At 42.5% G+C, this 22,785-nt stretch overlaps 1 protein-coding gene across 6 annotated transcripts in view; it reads left to right on the top strand.

The window, feature by feature from the left end:
• The first annotated feature begins 2,168 nt into the window (after nt 1-2,168).
• The window catches only part of LRRN1 (leucine rich repeat neuronal 1), a 38,094-nt gene continuing 17,477 nt past the window's right edge, over nt 2,169-22,785 (top strand). The window contains exons 1-2 of one of the 6 annotated variants that reach the window (XM_014868398.3): nt 2,169-2,671; nt 5,757-5,842. The gene's annotated coding sequence lies outside the window, so the exon portion shown is untranslated. Of the gene's footprint in view, nt 2,672-2,769; nt 3,118-3,550; nt 3,759-5,756; nt 5,843-22,785 lie in introns of those variants that run through there. The other 5 variants (XM_070492718.1, XM_014868399.3, XM_014868401.3 and 2 more) reach the window with 5 other exon arrangements.

The following is a 22,785-nucleotide window of genomic DNA, read 5'->3' as shown; positions in this document are numbered from 1 at the left end:
AGAGCTTCCTTTCTCATTCTTGCCTTGGGGAAGAGGGAAATTAGTTTAAATAAATGATTCGCTGATCTAAAAACAAACAAATTAAACAGTGGGGAGATGGTCTGTTGCTCTCACTGGACCTGCTGGTGTCTTTAAGATATCCTGGCACTTGTGTCAATTCTTTCAAATAATCATTCTGCCTGTCTGACCTGATGTCTTGCTTAATCTTCACTACCTGGCCAGTAATGCATAGTGCTTACATTTGTTGTATGCTTCTATATACCAAGAACTGCTACTTGCTTACTCTCACTTAGCCAGCATGACCTTTTGGGATGGGTACTGTTATTAACCCCACTTTATAGCCAAGGAAAGTAAGACTTAAAGAGGGAAAGTGACTTGCCCAGAGAGACATAGCCCATCAATCGCAGTGCTGAGATTTAAAGCAGTGTTGGCCTGGTTTCAAAGCTTATACACTCAGGCTTGACTTGTTTTCTTCTTAGCTGGGCTTCATACCAGCCTCATGAAGTCTCTTCCAAAACTTGGAGGCTGTTAAAGATCTTGCCTCCCAGAAAGAGTAACTCCCCACCAGTACTAATGGCTACAACTGGCCCCCAAGATCTACCTCCGTAAAGCTCCACTCTGCAGGGTACAGCATCATCTCCCTTTCACTCTCAGAGAGACAGGCCAGAAAACCCAAAGGAGACTCCTAAGAAACTGTGTTCTCTCTTTCCCCGATCATTCAAATTCTGTATTTCCACCAGAGGCTCACCTTTTTTCAGACAAACTCCAAGCTACACATAATCAGCATGAGAAAGGGTGAAAGAGGCAAAAGTACGACTCTTGGGAAAGGTTCTAGACTCGACTTGCTTTGAAAGTTCTTCAACCTTATTCATTTATAGGCACCCTCCCACCTTTTGAACACTAGTTGCAATGAGTCTTTTTGTATAGCTGTCCTTTTACTCTTCATTCTACCTTCTACTCTGAATCCTAATATCTTCATTCTCTAGAACCTTCTAAGGCAAGTAAGTAGATCACCTACTGCTATCTACGTGACAGTGTCAGGATAGTTACCAAGTAGATGGACATATAGGAGCATCAAACATTTATCAGTCATCTATGAAATACACCAAGAAGTGCTATACAGATCAGATAAAAAGATAAAAGATTATTTTTATTAAATTCAGACTATGTCTTCAAGGAATTCAAACGATGATTCTGTAATATTATGTCCTTCCAAATTCCCCAGAAGCTCTCAGCTTGGACATCATGAGGAAATGTCACTACGTTTTCTTGCTCAAAGTCGTTCAGTACTGAGGGGTTAATAATGCCCTAGCTTAAAGCAGATGCTCCAGCACAGGTACCAGGGTCTTCTCCTGAGCCTGGCTCTTAGCCCGCCACTCGGAAGCTGAGGCTCAGATTCATGTGCAGTTTCCAAAGACCCCTTTTCACCCCTTGCTCTGACACCTCCCACTTCGGACTACATTCTCAATCCTCCACTTATTTGAACACAACTTTCACACCTAACAAATCAGAAAGCTGTAATTGCAAAGTTTCAGAAACGTTTTCCGAAAGCCTTCCTAAATTGGAAGTGGCTTCGCCATTCATTTAAGCGTCTGAATACCACTTCCCGCGGCGAGGGCGCGGACCAGTTCCCCAGCCACGCGTGTACGCACACCCAGGCGTGCACATACAGCCCAAGGGATCGCCAGGCATTTCAAGACGAAAGGTCAGATTCCATACTGAAACTTGGCGCTCTCTCGGGTTGAATTTTGTCTGCTTCTCAAGCCCTGAGCCCAAGTTCCACACTGCGGAGAGATCTGGCCCCATTGTGCCCAGCTGACCTCCCAGCACCGGCATTGTTTTTTCGGTATGTCTTTTGCTAAGAAACGGCAGTGTGCTTTGCCTCCCTAACCCAGCCGCAGCCTGTCGTCCCCCAGACAAAAAGCGGCGGCCCGCTGCTCTCTGCAGCGGCCGCGGCGACGGCGCAGGACGGCGGGGCCACCCGAGACCCGCGGCGCTGCGCCTTTGTTGGGCGGGCTACAGATGGTGCCCCAGCACGGGGCTGAGCCGGGGGCGGCGTGGGGGGCGGGAGGCCGGGAGGGGAGGCCGGGAAGGGGGTCGGGCGGGAGGGGAGGAGACCGCAGAGCAGCCAATCGGCGCGCAGCCCATCAGCTGACCGCTTTTGCTTACACCAGGTGCACGCCGGCTGCGGGGAGCACAAAGCCGGGCAGACCGAGGGCGCCGGCAGCGAGCCGGGGAGCTAGGCGAGGCCCGCGCGCCCGCGCCTGCAGCGCCCTTCGGGCGAGGAGAGGAGCCGGCGGCGTCAGCCCGGGCGGTGGCATCCGTGCGGTGGCATCCCTAGGCGCCCCAAGCGCCTTCCTCGGGACCTGGCTGCTCGCTGTCCTTCCCCCTGCACCTCACTTCTCCTACCCTCTTGCCCAGCCCTGCCTGCCTCTGCCCGGCCCCCGAGAGCCGGATTGAGCCCAGGCCCGCCCAGCAGCTGTTGCTCGTGTGTCGCTGCCTTGCCTCCTGTCTTGGTGCTCTGCCGGGGGCCCCCAAAGAGCCAGTGAGCGCTGCGGGTTCGGAGGGAGGCGCCGCTCAGCCGGTGCTCCTCCTCCTCCTCTTCCTCCTGCTGCCGCCGCCGGTGCCCAGTCCGTGCGCACCCCGACACCCCCGCCAGCCGGGCCTCGGGGTAAGTGCTCTTGCCCAGCCGGGAGGCGGCGGGAGATGTGGGCGGCAGCAAGGGGAAGTCGAGGCAAACTTGGTGGCGCGGCGGACCGAGAGGGTCTGGGGAATCGCAGGATAAGATCGCGGGCCTTAAGAGGACGAGGGGGCGCGGCTCACGGAGCTGGGGAAAATGACGAAGTCGGAGAAACGGGAATCTAGTAATACCCGCCCCCCCCCCCCCAAATGACGGGTAGGGGAGAGCGATAGTTCGGAAGGAAGGCCAGACAGAAATGGGCAAAAGGCAGTGACAGGAGGCGAGCCCACTGGATTTCAGGGAACGACGCAGGGGTGGGTGATGCCCGGGAATCCGGAGGAAGGAGGGCTGCTGGGATGTGAACTGGGGAAGGCAGCTCGGGCCAGAGAAGAGCGCGGAAAGGGGACCCGAGGAGTTGGAAAGACGACCAAGAAAAGGTAAAGGAAGGTGGCAGGTTGTGGGAAGAGAAAAGAGGAAGGACGTCTTGGCGGTGGCCTTGTCGGCCGAAGAAGGGGGCAAGGGGCATAATTCACAAAGCACCGAGTGTGTTGAGGTCAGAGCATTCTGAAGAATCTGCTCAACTGTTGGGCGGTCTAAGTGGGGAAAAGACCTCACCCTACACATTTTGAGCCCAGAAGAGGTGGCAGCCTCAGGAGGCTTGCCAGAGATGGTAAAATGTCAGGGAAGCCTCGGTCCGCTCCAGGAACGCAGCCGGTGCTGGGTTCCCCGCGCGGTCGGGGTCGGTAGCGAGGAAAGTTTGCCAGCGAGTGTCTTTTGTGCCGCGTGCAGAGGGGTGTGGGCAGCCGCCGACTCGGCGCTTCCCAGGGCCCAGCCGCGACCGCCTCCCGCGGAGGGAGTCTCTGCTGGCTGGCTGGGGTGAGGTGGAAAGATCCAGCAGCGGGAGGGGTGCCGCGCACTCGGGACAGATGGGAAAACCCGTCCCGGGACGCTGGCGAGGGAGTCGGCGTGGATACGCGGACTGGGAGATTCGGCGGTTGTACCTGCTTTGCGAGAGGGGGACCTTGCCTGCTGGGTTCACCACTGTAGCCCCAGCGCCAAGAAGAGTGCCTGGTACTGGGTGAGTGAATGCCCGAGGTGCGAATGGTTTTGAGGCATCTGAACCCCACAGGCAAAGGCCAAGAGTCCAGGAAAATGGACCCTTCTCTCAATCTCATGCCACCATTAGCATTCTCATTCTCAGATCTAGATAATAAAGGAAAAGTGAGATTCTGTGTGAGAACAGATATTGCTGACTTGGGCTTTTGCTTGTAGGATTTTCTAAAAGACAATATGTTGTTTTCTTTTGCAATTTGCTGTGCCACGACGGTCTAAATAATTAATATTACTTGAATATGCTTATTACTTCATTTTTCCGAGGTAGGACTAGAGGAGTGGAAAGTTCAGGAAGGTACTTTGATCACTGTTAAGTCTGGAGTAAAAGTGGTGTTGTTGGCTCCCGGGCCATGTGTGTCCCGAAGTCTCTGATTTGCATGCAAATGTGAGCGAATCCTGGCAGATGTCTGGCCTCATCCATTCACATGAAGGAATTTGAAAAGACAAGGAGTCTTTAGTTAACAATAGACCTTAAGAAAATGGAATAAAGGCACAGTGTGAGTTTTTCTGTTTGGAAATTCCATGTCTTGCTGATACCTTTATTCAAGAGCCAAATTCTCTGAGTGCTATTGTATAGAAAGCTCCAAGTACTGCTTGCTCTTTACCTGGCTGTGTGTTTTTGTGCAACATTGATGCTGGACGTTCTGAGCTAGTGAGGAAAATGTTTATCTGAAGCAGACAGTAACTTTAATCCACTTCTGGTCATTGAAGTGATTTCTGGAATTGACCCCTCAACTTTTAGAGTTTCTTTTCTGCTTCCTTTAGTAATTCCACCTCCTGCTCACATTTGCTCTCCACCCTCAGAGATGTACAATGTAGGAGAAGATAGTTGTAGTTGACCGACATGAAGATCTCACTCGAATGTTCACTGTCCAGTCAAAATTATTTTAGTTGTTAAGGCACCAAACTTGTAGAAGTGGAGGTGATGAAATCGTCATGTTCTCAGTCACCTGAGGGGTTTTCGGGTCACAGGACAGAACAATGAATGGGGACGCCGTCATGCAATAGACTCCAAAACAGGGAAATTTCAGCCTTGTCTAACATTAGCTTTAGACAACAGCACTGCTCACCTCCTGGCGCTGTGCGACGACTGAACAAAAGGCGGGTGGTGTGGCCGCACGTGAGCCCTGGGATTATGCCTACTGACAAGCCAGCCCAGTGGCCTCTTCTTTTGTCAGCCTCAGACACTGCTCAAGGGAAAAAGAACCTATTCACTGAGCAGCATTTGCCCCTATATTCTATATATTCACTGAAAGGGGCATTAAAATACAACCGAAAAAAGAAAAAGACAACATTGTTTTGAGAACTCAGTTTTGGGGGAGGAGGGATGGGCAACAGATGTTAGTCTGCTATTTTACTTGTTTCCTTAAGTTATTTTTGCTGGTTCAGTGACTTTTACTCATAAGGCAGTATTTTCCCAGGAGCAGAAAAATGAATTGAGTCAAATTTAAGTCAGAGAATTTTATAGCCAAGATTACATTTTCTGTCTTAGAGCTCTCTAGAAATCAGAAAGTAACAAATCATTATAATAAACTCTTCTGTGACTTAACCCTGGGATTCTGTCTTCATTATGGACCTGAGGGCTAACTATAAAATACAGTTGACATTTCTAAACTAGGCTATAAACCATTTTATTGTCAAGTTATCATCTAGGTTTTTTTTAAATAAACCTGGTAACTTTAAAATGGCCAAAGCCTCACCTTTGTGAGAACTTCTCTTTGGCTACTGTCCTGCCTGTGTGAAATCTTTATTCTGCAAGTCTAATGAAAGGGAAGATTAGAGCTCATTCGTTGGTAAATAAAAGTAATAAAGCACTTAGCAAAGGATCACTGTGCTAAATAAAATCTTAGACCAGATCCAGCTGCAGACTCCGCTTCTGAATAACACAGGTAGCTCTGGGTAGTGTCTGGAATGCCCCAAAAAGCAAGGGAAAACTCAACCATTGATCTCTCTCTGGTTTTAGACCCTGCTAAGGCTAGCTTCTTGACCTGAACTGCTGGAACAAGTACCACATATTCTAAAGCAGTGACACTCATGGGAACAAACTCGGTAGGTACTGAAGAAAGGCTGCCTCTACAGAGTTGTATTGTTACTTCCCAAGTCAGTTGGGTATGACTATAAATAATCAGAATGGTGGGCTTTTTATGCCACCATAAATAAGCCATAAGCCATAAATAAAATATGGTAAATTATAGGACCTAGATGGCATTTTTTACTAGACTTTCTTAACGCTTTCTTACAATTTATTTTTAAGTTATAAAATAATAGTTCTTTGAATGATTTCCTTGAGCACTAATGTAAGGTTGCTCAAATATTGTATTTAATTTTTCAAAATTATTATGCTGAGCATCTATTTTCGGCTAAGCCAATCTGGAGATACAGCAGATTCCATTTTAGAATCATATTTTGGTTTCTGGGAACAATGGAATTATCTTTAACTCATGAATAGAGCTTTGATTAATATTTTATTCAAGATGAAATTATAATTATATAGATGAAGTCAGGAAAACATGTATTCTCTCTTGTTTTGGCTCAAAGTGCAGAACAGAGACAAAAGTTAAACCCTATCTGTAAAAAAAAAAGGGAACCATTCACTTTTATAAGTCTTCTTAAATGAATTTTGTTTTATAAGTTTTCTTGTTTTCGCATATTACCATTCCCTACTTTATGGATATGTTACAGAGTGTAGCCTCTGAGTCTTGAAACATAGGCAAGTGCTTAATAAATGGTTTGTTGACATTGCAACTACAATACATGATAAAATAATATAGAATATATTTACAGACTTTATGGCCACCCTATAGAACTGTGAAGCATATTACTCAATAATTAGAACATATACCTTTTTATGTTACAATAATTTTTTTTAGAGAAACAATATGCAGGCTTACATATTGTTATATTTTTTACTTTTTGACTATTTTTTCAAAAGGTCTAGAAAGGAAGGATGTTATTAGCAAGTTTATCAGTTATTTGATTGGTAAGCAAGCTATTTTCTAGTCATGGCAAGGTGATCTTGGATCAGTTTCTTAACCCCACTAACCCTCAGTTTCCTCATTTATAACATGACAGGTTGGGCAAATAGGGCTGGAAGGACTGACTGCCACAGTCAGTGAGAGTGCTAAAAGATTTGTAGAGGCTGTGCCTCCACTAGCACAACTAACAAACATTGAACTTGGATGGAGTCATTATACTTAATACACTGAGAATCATCCCTGAGATGCAAAGAAACGAGGTTTAAACTTGCAGTGATACACACTGAAGGTCCGTCAACTCTGACTTGGGAGGACCCTCCAAAGATGCTGTTGTATTTACTTTTGACATTTAATTTTGAAAGCTGTGGAGTGAAAACTGCCTTTATGGTGGCTTATTGCCTTCCATTTACACTCTTTATCGCACAGGGGTTGGAATGTTATTTGAAAGCTCTGATTAATATAAATGAGTCGCAATTTTCTGACCCCAGCCGTCCTAGCTCACATCTATTATCCCACTGGCGGACATGTGGACTCCACAGCTGTCCCCTCATTTGTGTATGAAACAGACACACTGGTGGCATTTTTTGGTTACCATAGTTACATTAACAATATACATGTGGCACGACATCCTTCCACATGAAAGGTTTTTGTGGCAGATATTTTGTAGACCTGGGACTAAAGGACAACTACTTAAAGTTTGGGGAATACATAAATTAATCTGCCGTGTTTCATGGAGCCACCATTTCAATTATGGGAGGAGAGCCATCCTAGAGTGGTATCCAGCAAAAGCAATTGCAAGTCTCTGGCTAACAAAGATTTCTAAGGGAGGCATTTCCAACAATGTCTAACCTCTACAGGAGGGTGTCTATTAAATATTCATTTCAAAATATTTGCTCCTCCTGTTTATGACTGCCTTTTGTGAGATAATGTATTAGCATAGTCATTTTCAATTCATACAGGAAAAACTGGACAGCATCAGTATAAGCATCCATCTCAGTAAGACCGAGGAGACAAAAAATCAGTTTGCACTATTAAGCAGTAAGCACAAAGAGAGAATCTTCATTTAGGAAAACTAAAAAAGCTTTACCAAGAAAGAAAGGTTGCTTAATTGGTTTCATGCCTATAATTTTCCCCTCTAGAAAAAATGTTAGCATGGCAATAAAGAATATCATTAACCTGCATTGTTATTTCACAATAGTAATAAGTCTTAATTTGCATCCATAATAATCACTGTAATCAAGTATTGTACAGGGAGTCAGGAAGGCGCAGGCTCATTTCCCAGCTCTGACATTAATGACTCAATGTGACCTTCTAGATGTCCTGCAACCCTCCTGGTGCTTTGTGTCCCTATCTGAGTTGTGTTTTCAAGGATCCAGGAGTGCTGGTAGATGTTTCTAGCATTACTGCTGTAAAGAATTTGATTTCTGCCCCAAAGGCCATGATTAAATGGAGAGCTAAAGGTCTAGGGGACACGGCCACCGTGCTCTTTTTGGCGAGGTGATTCTTCTGCTTCCTAATTCCACAGCTGAGAATTTTTTTTTTTTTTTACTATAATTGCTTCTTGACCTTTTGGCTAAGATCAAGTGTAGAAATTATTTTTATCATTTTAAAAATTTCTCCCTCTAATATGACAATTCCCCACCACCACACCTGGTCCTTCTTGAGGGAAAGAATTTTGCCTGGGATACAGGAAGCTGCTAATGATCGTGGAACACTTGTCCACCCATAGAGATACATTGAGTGCCAGCTGTGTGCCAGGCATTATAGGACGTACTGAAAACAAAAGAAATTAGCTTGATTTTTCTGCAGCTTATACATTGAATCCATCATAAGCATTTTGTTTCCATCAGTCATGTATTCTACAAATGTTTCTTGAGTGCGTGGTATGAAAAAGGCACTCTGCTAGATCTAGCATGGAGGTTTTCAACCAGGGGTGATTTTTGCCTGACAAGGGGGCTTTTGGCAATATTTGGAGACATTTTTTGTCAGTTATCATCACAACTGAGGATGGGCGTTGCTACTGGCAGCTAGTGGGTAGAAGCCAGGGATGATGCTAAACATCCTAAAATGCACAGGACAGTGCCCAGAACAGAGAATTATCTGGTCCACATTGTCAATACTGCCAAGGTTGAGAAACCCTCCTCTAGCAGACATTGGCTCTGCCTTCACTGAGTTTAGTAAGGGTTACAGAAAGGAGACTGACAAGTGCAGTGAAGTGTGCTGTGATGGCGAAAGTGTGAGCTACAGAAGTGCAGAAGGAGTCTTCATTCAGATTTTGGCTGCCAGGAAAGGTTTTAAGAAACATACTGGTTAATACACAGAACAGGCTATCACCTGGAACACAAGTGTTCAGCAAGAAACAATTTTGAGGGTTTTATTTTCCTTTTTCTCCCAAAGTCCCCCAGTACATAGTTGTGTATTTTTAGTTGTGGATCCTTCAAGCTGTGGCATGTGGGACGCCGCCTCAGCATGGACTGATGAGTGGCGCCATGTCTGCGCCCAGGATCCGAACCGGCGAAACCTCGGGCCGCCGAAGCAGAGCGCGTGAACTTAGCCACTCGGCCACGGGGCCGGCTCCTGCAGGAAACAATTTTAGATCTAATCTCATTGAACACAAGTGAGTTGGTTGGTTGGTTGAGAGAGGGTAGACTCCTTAAGTTTGTCGAGAACTCCAAGGTGAAAATGGACTTGTTAATTTTTTGTAGGACTCAGTCAGTATTCGGAGTATTGTGAGTAGGCAGGAGACTGGAAACAGAATGAAAGTCAGTAGTAAGAAACATAGGACTGTGCAAGCGGCAGAAAGAGAAGATGGGGCTGAATTGCCAAAGCCTCATGTTTTAAAACTTCAAATTTTGCAGAGTCCTTAGTTGACCTGTAACGTTCTGAGACACCAAGGATTATTCCTTCTCCCTTTTTTCAATAACTAAGGGATCAGAGCCATGGAGAGGTTCAGTGTGACCTTGGACAAGTCTCTTAATACAGCGAAGGTTTAGCTGTAAAACAAGAGGGGTTGCAAAGCTTCTCTTCCTGGAGCAAGTTGAATTTGTCGTAGGTCAGGTGTCCAGGGAAAGAGCAAAGCTGGGGTAAGCCCCAAGGCTCCCTGCCTCTCTCAGACCCAGTGCCTTTCCCACTCACACAGAGCCTGCTTCCTGGGCCGTGGAGTCAGAACAGTGACTCAGCATTCTAGCTCTTGGCTTAACAAAGAGAGCAAGGACCTAGGATGCGTCAGTTAAAATGTATCATGCAAGGAAACTTAACTTGGGTTTCCCAGACACCTAAGGACTAATCAGACTTTCTCTCTAGTATCTTATCTTAAGCTGACTTTAGAAGCTTAAAAAAGTACTTGTGACAAGCTGGAAGATCGCTGCTAGGTAAGAAAATGAGACAACCCAGAACATGTGGAAAGATTAAGGATGTTCTGCCTAGAAAAGAGATGCAATAGTGGCATGGTTTTCTGGTTTTGTTTGATTTTTGCTTTTTATTTTGGCAGAGGTATTTTAACTTTTCTCCCGGAGAGTGCTGGCCAGGGTATACATACACACACATGCACACACACATATATACAATAGAGGAGACATTAGATTCCATACTTAGAAGGTTATGTTTTGGTTTTAATAATAAAACTTGCATATCAAAATGTGTTTTGGAGAGAGCCTTCTCTGAAAGTCTTAAAGATGTAAGGATCTCTCACTTCTCTGGCATGGTGTAATGCTTTCCTATGAGCAGGAGGACTGAGAAGCTGCATGATTGCTCAAGGTTCTTTTCGTCTTCTTGATTCTGTGATTTCCAAGATCATGAGCAAGAGTTATGTAGGACTTCAGCCATGTCCTCAGAGTTTCCAGGACACTAATGGAATCTATATTAACTCATCCGACCATGATAGAACCACTGAAGACGCTGGGGTGGCAATTAACTGGATCTCTCCACTTGTTCTCCCAGCTGATTATGGTTCTGTGCAGTGAGGACTACATGTAAGGTTTAAACACTGCCCCCCCCCCCCCCTCCGACCCCAAAGGACCAGTTAGCTTTGCTGTGTCCTGTGGGAAGAGCCTATCTCTGGAATCCCAGCCAACCTCCTCACATACTCACAAAATCATCATTTCTCACCTGGGAGGCCAGGTGAAAAACTTGAGTCTTTTCAAAGCTAAAGACACCAAGTATGTGGGCAAATGCTGGTGGGATGTTTTTCTCTTCATGCATGAAGGATAGCACTGTCAAAATGGAACCTAGTGAAGAAGTTTCCAAATGGCTTCACCCTAAGGCTTGAACAATGGAGTGAGAGATTTACTCCAAGTAAATGAGAGGCTTTAGTAATTAGGAGGAAAATATTACATAGGTCTCCCAAATTGTATCCCCAGAGTCCACCATATTACCTAATATAGAGTGTGGTAGAAATAGGAGAAAGACAATGATATCCAACATCATCATGCCTTTCCAATGTGTGCCAGAATCCCATACCCCTAATATGTATTAACTCATTTAATCCTTGTAACTACTCTACAATGTAGGTACCCACTTTATAGCTCAGGAAACTAAGGCACAAAGCAATTAGTTAACTTGCCCAAGGTCACACAACTAGTGTGTACTCAGTAACTGTTTGTGAAATGAATGAATAATGAATGAAAGAATATACGTCTGTTTCAGAGGAGAGAGTCCTTTATTCAAATTCTCAGTTTATAGCAGTCCTGCTTTCTAGGCAGGGCATTTTCATGAACTGGCTCTGTGGCTGGGTGACAGATGAAGTCTCAGAGCTGGTAAGTGGCAGAGCAGGGATGTGAACTTGCCTCTGTCTGACTCAGATCCGCACCGTTAAAGCACTGGGTTATGTTTTTTCTTCAACTGCAGCTATAAAACAGAAAAGACTAGACTAGCTCTCATAGGTCCTCTGCCTCTAAAAATTCTATAATTCCATTATTAAAGTAAGGTTTATGTAAAATGAAACATGGTGTATTTTTTACTTTAAGTTTTGAAATCTAGCTTGGTATTTTTATTTAACCAATTATCATTGAATTATCCTTTAAAATTATATTGTAATTATTAACAGAACATTTTTATCTCGTATTTAAGGTAATTTTAAATGGATTAAAATGCATACTTAAAGATTGCACTCTCCTAACCATTACCATCACACTGCATATTAAGTTATATCATCGTCTAAATTTAGAAGGTTTCTAAAAATTGAAAAGCATCTTTCTGTTACACAGAAAAAAAGACAGAAATAAAATGATTAATTTTGAAAAAAGTTAGTCTTTGATATTTGCATAGATAAGTAGATTACTGAATCTTATGAGAAGTGTGGAATGATTTTTACAAGAGCTTAAAACTTCTAGCAATATTAAAAACTACTCAAGATTTGCTTCCAAAGATTGTTTTGCTTTAAGGGATCCTTCTGACATGCAAGAGATGCATCAGAACAACGTGAATCACTGCCATGGTGTTACAAGATGTGCAGCCCAAGGCAGGGCAGAGAGTGGATAACTAGACGGGTCTTAGAGTTGGGAAGCATTAGTTCCAAAAGTGCATCTTAGCTCTGTGGTCTGAAGTGATTGCAGTGAGCCTCAGATTGTCATCTATAAAATGGGGAAAATGGTAGAACCCACCTTATAGAATCATTGGACTTCTTCAGTGAGATCGTGCGTATAAAGCCCTGTGCACAGTTTCTGCACCGAGGTAAATACTTGGTAAATAGTAGCAATGAGTAGAAGTGGTATTATTCTGTCGAAATCTGACACTTCCGACTGCTATGGTGTCTGCATTCCAAGGATGCTCATTCAGAGGCAAGTAGAGGGATTTTAAGAGCCAAGATTCAGACCAGATGTTTGTGAAGTCAATAGTTCACGTGGTTGTCACCTTTTGTGGTAGACCCCAAGAGAGGTTTGTATCTGTCCAGACGTGCAAGAAATCTTGAGTCAGCTGACGTGCTTTGAAAGAACTGGCGAACAGATGAGTACATTAGAGACTTTTTTGTTTGTTTCTAGATTCTTTTCTCTCTCTGAAAATATTATAATGTTGCTAAGTTGTAATTCATAGAATCATATTTTCCAACCAGAGAGAACAGGTTTGGTTCAGAGCTACCATTCCCCAAAAAGGAACTGAATTCAAGACATTGTCAGAACTTACAGACCAAAAAGCTTCAACTCTCTGGGATCCACTGTTATATAAGAAAGTTGCTGAAGCAAGTAAAACTCTTAGAACAATGGCTAGCATCTTGTAGGTGCTCAATAAATCATGCTGCTACCATTGTTATCGTTGATTCTTAGTATCAGCATCTTCATAACATCATCATCTTGCTTCTTGACCAAACTGCAAGGCTCCTGGTTGGGACCAGATCAGAACCCAATACAGTGTAAGCAAGAGTCCTCCTGGGAGCAGGATCAGTCACAAAGTCATCAGGCCAGCCAAACTGTGTGACCCGTAAGGAGACCCCTGGTAGATTGACACAGGGACAGGTTGCTGTGACTTATCCTTTCCCCTGTTACAGCTGGCAGATTTTTATATACATGTGAAGGGGAGAGTTGAAAATACTATTAATTAAGTACCTCGTTTTCTTTGAATTCTTGAGGAGCTGGATAGAATAATTCTTTACAGAGAACTTTATTTTCATCATATTGTTTAATCCTCCTAATCAGAGCTTCCCAACTGGTAGGTGGCTGCATTTACAGGTAATTGGAGATGTCAATACTCTTAGCTCTTGGGGACAGCCAGTACCACTCAGCTAGTCACGTCTGGCTACCCCCGTGGGCCAATAAATAGCATTTTCCAAGTGTGCTGAGAGGAGTGCGTAGCAATTCTGTGAGGTAAGTATTACCCCACTTTAAAGATGAGGAAAAACCTGAGACAAGGAATTCAGCCACTATCTTGCAGCTAGTAAGTGTGTAGCATCAGGTACTCTTAGCTCTGGTTTTCCCCCAGGCTGAGTTAGTCACACTGTCCTTTATTCTCCCACATCTCCTTGTCCTCACTTCCAGTATGGCACGTGTTATCTGAATTTAGAATTAGTTATTTGCATTGCTCTGATACCGTCACTACCACCAACTGCCCCTTGAGGGAAAAGTCTATAACTTACTCAGCCTTGGGCTCCTGGCACCTAGAAGAGCACTTGGCACGTGGAAAATACACTTAGCAAACATTCAGTGAATGCTTGAAGAAAGGAATTTCCATATCATATGTCTGTTTCATTTTGCCGTACAACTTCCTCTTAACAATTTTTACAAAATTATTTCCTATATAGTGTGTTTGGTGGTCTACTGGTTAAGATTTGATGCTCTCACCGCTGTGGCCTGGATTTGTTTCCTGGTCAGGGAACCACACCACCCATCTGTCCAGTGTCATACTGTGCATGTTGCTGAGACTGAAAGCTATGCCACTGGTATTTCAAATACCAGCAGGGTCACCCATGGTGGAGAGGTTTCAGCAGAGCTTCCAGACTAAGTCTAGGAGGAGAAGGACCTGGCCACCCACCAAAAAAACTGGCCATGAAACCCTATGAGTAGCATGGAGCATTGTCTGATACAGCGCGCCAGAAGGTGAGAGGATGGGGCAAAAAGAGCAGGCAGAGTTCCTCTTCACTGTACACAAGGGTCTCTAGGAGTTGAGGAATCAACTCGACAGCACTAACAACAAGTATAGTTTGTTAGAATTGAGCAGATCATAAACCTGTATTATAGCAGAGATGTTAGTGCATTACTATTTTAGAGAGGTTATTATAGAAAGTTGAACTCATTTGGGGTGGTTTTGTGATATTAATGCCAAGGAAGTGTTACTAATCAAAATTATTCATTAAATGCATGTAGAATATCAAGTGCTATTAGAGGGGTGATGTGGAGGATGAAAAAAATGTACATGGTATTGCTTCCCCAGATGAGCTTCGGGACTCACTGGGGACATAGAATGAATAGAGACAAGTCAGAAAATAATTGAGTGATCATCTGTGGAAATTTCACAACAAAACAGAAAAAAATGGACTCAGATGAGACGGGTCTGTGTTTGCATCTCAAGTCTATCACGTACCAGCTCTGTGATCTTGGTTAAAAGACTCAATTTATTTGAGCCCCAAGCTCTCTCATCTGTAGAATGGAGGGATGATATGAACCCACAGCGTTGCTATGAGGGTATGGGGGGAAGCACTTGAGACAGTGCTTAGAACATGACAGTCATGCACTTCAGTCATTTGGCAAATACTGGCCGCACCACTTCTGTGCAGATATTTTTGTCTTAGGTGAGGATACAGTAATGAGCAAAACAGATGAAATGTGGTCCCTTCCCTTGTGGAGCTTGCCATCTGATGGGAGATGAGCATTAATCCAATTATCACACAAGTGAATGTGAAACTCTGGCTGTAGTAAGTCTACTGAGCAAGAAGAACATGAGGCCAGAAGAGAATATTACATGGAGGCTTCTAAGAGAAGACCTCCCTGAAGAAATGACTTTTAAACCAAAGTCTCAAGGGTAAGTAAGAGTTACCCAGGCACAGGGGGTTCCCGGGTAGAGCTTTGCAAGTCAAGACCCAGAAGCTGGAAGAAGCTTGATGGATTTGAGGAACAGAGAGAAGACCAGTGTGGCTTAGAATAGAGCAAAAGGGGGAACATTAACCCCAGACCTTCCTTTCCCCCTTCTCCAAAGTATACTTGGAGGTCAGAGAAGACAGAACTAGTATGAAGTTCCACAAAGGGAGAGTTTGTGTTATTATACAGAAGGAATGGGATGTGTCAAATCTAGTCGTGGAAGGGGCAAGACCACAGAAGGCTCAAATTCCTGGAGAAACAAATCGCATGAGCAAGGGTTCAGGGGTCTCGGCTGGTTGAGTGGCATGCCAGTGCCTGGCATATTTGGACTGGCACATGTCAAGCTCCAAAAGCTGAAGGACACACTAGGGAGAAAGTCTTCTTCATTTCTGTGTGGTCTTGCACACGTTGTTTAACTTCTCTGACTCTTGGTTGTGAAACAAAATAAAAATATGTAACATCACAGCGTTGTGAGAATGGAAAGATATATAGTTGGTGTCTGGGAAGTTATTTTACTTTCTTTTATTTCCTGCATTCCATTGCCTTTTTTCCCCCCTGTAATGCATTTTCCTTTTATTGTGGATGAACTCCTGAGTAAGACACTGGCTTATTGACAACACATCACTTGTGTTGCCCACAGACGTAAATTTTTTAATACTAGTTTGAGGATAGCTCAAAAAATCCCTCTCGCTTGGCATGCAAATGCTTGATGTGTAGAATATCATTCTTGTTCACTATCTCCATTATGTAAATTGCACTTAGCCACATCTGGCTGGTGTTAACATGAAAAAGGTGACTGGTGTTGAGTTTGCAAGATCCTCCAAGAGATTTAGATGGTGAGTAATTTGATTAGGGTGCTAATGACCATAAAACCTAGTTGTTATTGATTTGGCCTCCATGGACAGATCTACTTTTCTGCCTTATCTCAATTATTATGGTTCATAATACAGAGATCATTTCAACACTGAGTTAGCATGCTGCCCCTGTAATAATTTGTTGTAGCTCCATCTTTGTATTGACATATAACTAAATTCAGACACTATTACCAAATAGTGATCAAAGGAGGTGGTAGAGTTAGAGTCACTTATTTTTCAGCAGGACGCAGCATTACCCTTCATAGTTGTACTATGCTTTATGGTACATCTCTGGCTCCCCTGCACCCTTTCATTACTAACTTGCTTCTCTCTCTGTGCCTCTTAAGATCTTAAGTCCTCTATTAGACCTTTATGAAAAAAACATTTCTCTCTAGCCGTAATCTCACTCCCAAACTCCAGTCCTGTATTTCCAAATGCCTGCTGGATATTTTCACTCTAAAAATCACAACATCACTGAAGGGTCAATAGGGGGCAGTGGTTTTCAGCACCCAGAATGACCTGTGGCTGTACAAGAGGATGCGTAGCCTTCTGCAGAGGAACAAAACCACTACAAACTGGCCCAGAAGGGAGGGAACCAGAGGGAGAAGTACTCCAGCTTTTCTCTTCCCACCTGTAATCACTTAAATGGAAATTCATCCCACTTCCGAAATGAACTCTTGCTCTTGTATGACCCTATCTTGTTTTGGGTTCCACTATCATCGTAGTCATCAGACTCAATGTCTTGGCATTATTTTTAACTCTTCCCTTTCTCCACATCTAGTCATCTGTAGTATCTAATAGATACTTCTCTAGTTGTGGTTCTCTAATATCTCTTAAATATGGCCCTTGTCTGTTCCTATCACCACAGCCCCAATTCCAGTTCTCATTACCCCTTATTTAGCTTTTTGTAGGTGTTTCTTAATGGGGTTCTCCATATCCATTATGTTCCCACGCTAGTCTCTCTTACACACAGCTGGTGGGTTAATCTTTCTGAACTATAGAAATTATCCCATAGTTCCCTAAACTAAGGACAGGGAAAGACATTTATTAGTCTCTGTGCCTATGTAATTATGCTGGATATTTCCATGCTACCCGTCTCCACTTTATTGTACTCTGGGAATTAGACTTGTATGGACTGTATCAATGGGTCTTTTGCCATCTGGTTTCTTGTTGGGTTCTGCTTCCTACATTAGCTAGCTCAGAGGGCCTTGACCATCCTTTGTAAGTTTACCTTAACCTTGTTCATGCCTTATAAATGGTCCCTTTTTAAAACTTTATTTACTTCCTTTTGAGTGTACCATCTGTTTTCTGCTAGATCTCTGACATGGATAATAAACTGAGAGAAGGCTCATAGCAGGCCTCGTCCTACCTCTGTCTTGATTTCCATTGCTATCTTGGCAGCCCTTACATCCCATTCAAAATGAAACAGTTCCTACTCCGTGTACTTATTCCAGTTCTGCTGCTTTGGTGTCTTTACACCAATGATGTGCTGGTTAATGTTTAACAGCCAGCTCTCCAAAAAGCTAATCTCTGATTTGTAGTGTGTGCCAATTTCTGTGGTGTAAATACACTCACCATGACCAATTTTAAGTTACTAACATGATGTCTGTGAACTTGAATTTGGAAAAAAATGCTCACAATTCACTCAAGACACCACTGCCTTGCAACAACTTTCCCTCTACCGAGGATGCCCCCCCCGCCGCACTTCCCGCCCCCAACCCCCAGTGCCCAGTGCCTTACTCAGAATTGCTGCTCAGTAAACTACTCTAACTCATTTCTGTTACTCCTGTGGGCATTTGGAATGGTACCGAATTGCTAGCCACATGCTGATGGTAATACTTACTAACTTAGAATTTTCTTGAGTGCTGACATGACTGCTAGTTAGATTTTTAAGACTTAAAAGCCCTCAAGCGAAAATAAGCTACCTGTCCACATTTTATGCCAAGTTGCCAGAGCCTACTACTTAAAGTTACTTAATTCTCCAAGAAAATCATTCTCATCCGCTGGTCTTGTTTTCAAATTGTGCCTTTATTATCCTCGTTCAAATATGATTTGAAGACATAAACCACCATGAAAATATATTTCCTCACTATTATAACCATTTGAACATTCCACAGTTTGACTTGTGACCCCTTAAACCTAAAACTCTACAGAAAACTTTTAATGTGCACGTTGGTCCTAGATATGTAAGATTGCACTGCAATTTACTCTAAAAGATACTTTATTAGAAAGAACGTTTTTATTTAGTCAACCTTACTAAGAGATAACTTTAATTTTGCTTCATTAAAAAAATGATTCCGGGGGCCGGCCTGGTGGCTCAGTGGTTAAGTTCGCACCTTCCTCTTCGGCGCCTGGGATTCACTGGTTTAGATCCCCAGTGCCAATGTGGCACCGCTTGGCAAGCCATGCTGTGGTAGGCATCCAACATATAAAATAGAGGAAGATGGGCACGGATGTTAGCTCAGGGCCAGTCTTCCTCAGCAAAAAGAGGAGGATTGGCAGCAGATATTAACTCAGGGCTGATCTTCCTCAAATAAAAAGAAGATTCCTATATTTAAAGTTCAAAAAGTAACTACAATTTCTATTAGGGCAGTAGGAGGTAAAGTAGTGAAGATGATTTTATAATAGCATTGGATTATTTTGTATTTTAATGGTTAATGACAATATGGATATTCAACTAAAACTGTTCTTTTACTTTTAATTTAATAAAACACATGAATTGAAGAGAGACCGTGGAATGTACTATGATTTATAATGCCTGCTGGCATTTTAATATTCTTAGCTGTTCCTTTGCACCGTTTGATTACACAAAGCCTAAACTGTGTAATTAAGGACCATCCCACTAATGTGCTCTGGTGGATTTATGGCATCCAGGTCATTGACGATCTGAGCACTTTGAGTATTGGACCATTAGTTTGAAATGCATACTAACATCAGGGAACACATTGGCATCAAGGAGAATCTATAATAAGAAACTTTCCAATTCAAGGAAACAGCTTTCACCTGATTTTAATTTACCAAAACAATTTAAAAACCTGATTACCAGAAATCCTAATTAACTGGAATTTTTTTCCTCTGCAGTCCACTTTTAGAAGCAAAGGGAACATTGGAAGAAAATAAGCTAATAACCAAGACTGTAGATTAAAAACAAAAAGATTTCCAATATGAGTTCTCTATCAGGGCTTTGAAGAAAAATATCTTTAAAAAAAATCAAAACCTTTACCCTTATTAAAGGCAGGAAAGTGGATATTAAAGATTGAAACTAAAAGCTTTCTAGGTAACCTTCAGCTACCCAGAAAATTAAATTTGCAAATTCCCAGAGCCTAATCTTCTGGTCAACCAAGGTTTTATTCTGCAAGTTGGTTTTCTTCTGTGTACCTCAGAGCATGCTGCCGTGCACTCACAGTATTTACTGGAGGTCCAATAAGACAGTTGAGGCAGGTGGTATCACAGAAAGGACCCTGACTTCAGAAGGCAATAAATTTGGGTTTGCTCTCAGCTCTTTTGCCAATTAGCTGTGGGAATTCTGACAGGTCACAATCTCTGGGCCCTAAGGTCACTTGTAAAATGAGAATAGTCAGATCTACCTTCATGGGTGCAGCAAGAACCTAGGTAAAGCGCTCTCCACGGTGCTCTCCCTTCTGTTCTGTGCCCTGCGCCCCACCCCTGTCCTTTGGCCATTGTGAGATCTTCCTTAGAAAGCCCCTGCAGCCCCCGAGCTTTCAGAGGGAAGGTCTGAACAGGCAGCACACTATTCATTCTCTCCCAATGAGGAAGAAAACCGAGTTCTTTAAGTCCTTATCAGAACAGTTATATAAAAATAGTTTAGAAAAAGAACTTGAAACCAGGTTTATTTTAAGAGTTCGGGGACAGATGGCTTTATTTTGCTTCTATGAGAAAGATGGCATTCTGTAGATATACAATGTACTTGAGGTCTATCGAGTCGAAGGGCAAACACTGTCATTCACCCGAACACTGCTGTCTTTAACCTTGAGTAGCGGAAACTTCTATGCTAAAGATATGTACATTTCCATATATTGGTCTCCAAATTTTAAAGGAAGATTTTAATGTGGAAGCGATATGTTCTTGACATTTTCTCAGTCTAAAGTTTAAACAGCACTTAGTCTTCTAATTGGCAAATTCTAAGCAGACTCCTTAGAGAAATATCACCAGATCAGAGCTAAAAGTAGAGGCTCCTGTCTTAAGGACATTGGATGTTTTATTTTTTTAAGTAAAAATTTTGTTCAAATGTCAGATAGTTAATAAAGATTACCACTAGACTAAAAATATAACAAAAGACATTATAACAGAACTCTCTTTGAGGAAAGAAAAATGCAATAAATATTCTGAAATAGTTGGGAAAATGTTTGCCATTTTCTTGATGAGAAGTTATTTTCACTATTACAGACTAAATTTTACTTTGTCCTGGGAGCAAAAGCAAATCTGATACAGTAATGGAATTGCTTGCCTTGGTGAGCATCCAAAAATCTACAGTATTGGTATTAGCAGCCAACATATTGGCACTTCCAGTGTCAACCATGATGAATCTATTTTCTCATTGGTCTATCTGCAGTTTTGAATGTATAATCAAGAGCAACTGGCTCCTTCTGCAACATTTATTAACGTGGCAATGGTGAAGTCTCTGTCTACAGTGAAAATACTACACAATATACTGTGAAGTACTTAAAAAGAAGTCATGAAACTGAGCCTTCTAGGCATATTAAGGCTGCCAAACTCAAGATTTCACATTTATTTAACATTTAATCATGTCGGTAATTACAAAGCAATTATTTCATATAGACATATTACGGGAGTAGAATTAAAATAATTTGTAAAAAGACTAAAATTAATTGATTTCATGGTAGTTTTTATATCACTGCACTTTCTGGTACTAAAAAGGAGCAATAAAAATAGCCCAGTCGTTGGTTCATGTTTTGTTATGTCTAGCCTTCTGTCAGTTTCTCGCTTCGATAATGTTAAATTGCTACTTTATGATTCCAGCTTTGCAAATAGCTCATTTCTTACAAAGAAGGGAAAAAAAACACACTTTCTTGATCCTACAAGTGATTTAAACAGAAAAAAATTTTTCCCGGTCCTATTTTCTTTGCCTATCACAGAATCTCACGTTTAAAGGAATTGGAAAGACCAAAGGTTCAAGAATTCTTCAAGCTGTATCTGGCATGTGACTTTCAAAATATTGGAGGAAAAGTAATTTTGACCTAGAGCTGAGGTAGTTCATGAATAAGTATTAGTCTTGCTTGCCAGGTCCTAGAAGAAGAAGCTGCAAAATTCATCAAATTTACCACAGCTTTTAAAATTAAGGAATGGGTATTTCCCTACCCATAATATTTATAGGCAACGGTAGCAAACAACCTCCTTTCGTAATCAGTTCTTATGTGTAATAGGTGTGCAGTGGGGAGGGGGAAGGTGAGAAGAGTCACCGTAAGTATTTAACAAAATAAGCATTCATATAAAAATAATTAGGAGAGTAGTTCATGCATCTACAGCACTGTATTCGTTTTCTAGGACTGCTGTAACAAAGTACCGAAAACTGGGGGGCTTAAACAACAGAAATTTATTGTTTCACGGTTCTGGAGGCTACAAATCTGAAATCAAGGTATCAAGATATCAGCAGGGTCAGGCTGCTCTGAAACCTGCAGAGGAATCCTTCATTGCATCTTGCTAGCATCTGGGGGTTTGCTGGCAAACTTTGGCATTCCTTGGCTTGCAACTGTATATCCCTCCAGTCTCTGCCTTCATGGACACATGGCATTCTCCCTGTGTGTTCCTGTCTTCACAAGGCCATCTTCTCTGTATGTCTCTGTCTTCACATCATCTTCCCTCTTATAAGGATACCAGTCATATTGGATTAGGGCCCACCGTACTCCAATATGACCTCATCTTAACTAATTACATCTGCAATGACCCTATTTCCAAAAAGTTACATTCTGAGGTCCTGGAGATTGGGATTTCAACAGATCTTTTTGGGGGAGGACACAGTTCAACCCATAGCAAGCATTTTGTTCCGGATCATCAGACGCATGGTGAGTATCCTAGGAATTTTACATATCTTAACTCGTTTGAACCTTTTAACAACCCCATGAAGAAAGGATGAGGACACTGCTCTCAAAGGAAGACCTGGAAACTAGAAAAGTGATGTGCATGCATGCTGAGCTGGATTTTTAATTCAGTCTGTTGCCTCCGAACCCTGAGTTTATTTTAATATTCAGAAGAGCTGCCTTCTTGGGTGTCACGTTTTCCCATCCCCTTTTCTTCTAGTGAGAAATATACAGATGATTTCCTGAGTTCTCAAAAACAATTTTCACCTTTCCAACAATAATATCAATTTGCCTTGCTAGTTTTTACAATTATTTTTATCTCGTATCTTCTGCAGTTATCTTGCTCAAGGATATGATCCAGAAATGACAAATGTTTCTTTTTTATGGGAGGAAACTAAAGTGCCTCAGATACAAAACAAATAGGTACATTACCTCCTAAAAAGGGCTATTCATTCAGCAACCATGTTTGAGTGTCCACTCTGTGCTCAGCACTCGACTGGGTACTGTGTAGCAAACTTGCCATCAAAAGTTCTTAATTTCTAAAACGTTTCAGACAATCAGCTTTTCCTTTAGGGAAGATGGTAAGAGTCATGACATTTG

The sequence above is a fragment of the Equus asinus genome, chromosome 21 (genome assembly GCF_041296235.1).
Source record: "Equus asinus isolate D_3611 breed Donkey chromosome 21, EquAss-T2T_v2, whole genome shotgun sequence".
Lineage (NCBI taxonomy): Eukaryota > Metazoa > Chordata > Mammalia > Perissodactyla > Equidae > Equus > Equus asinus.
Note: the sequence above shows the minus strand (reverse complement) of the source record. Positions and strands in the feature narration are given on the sequence as shown.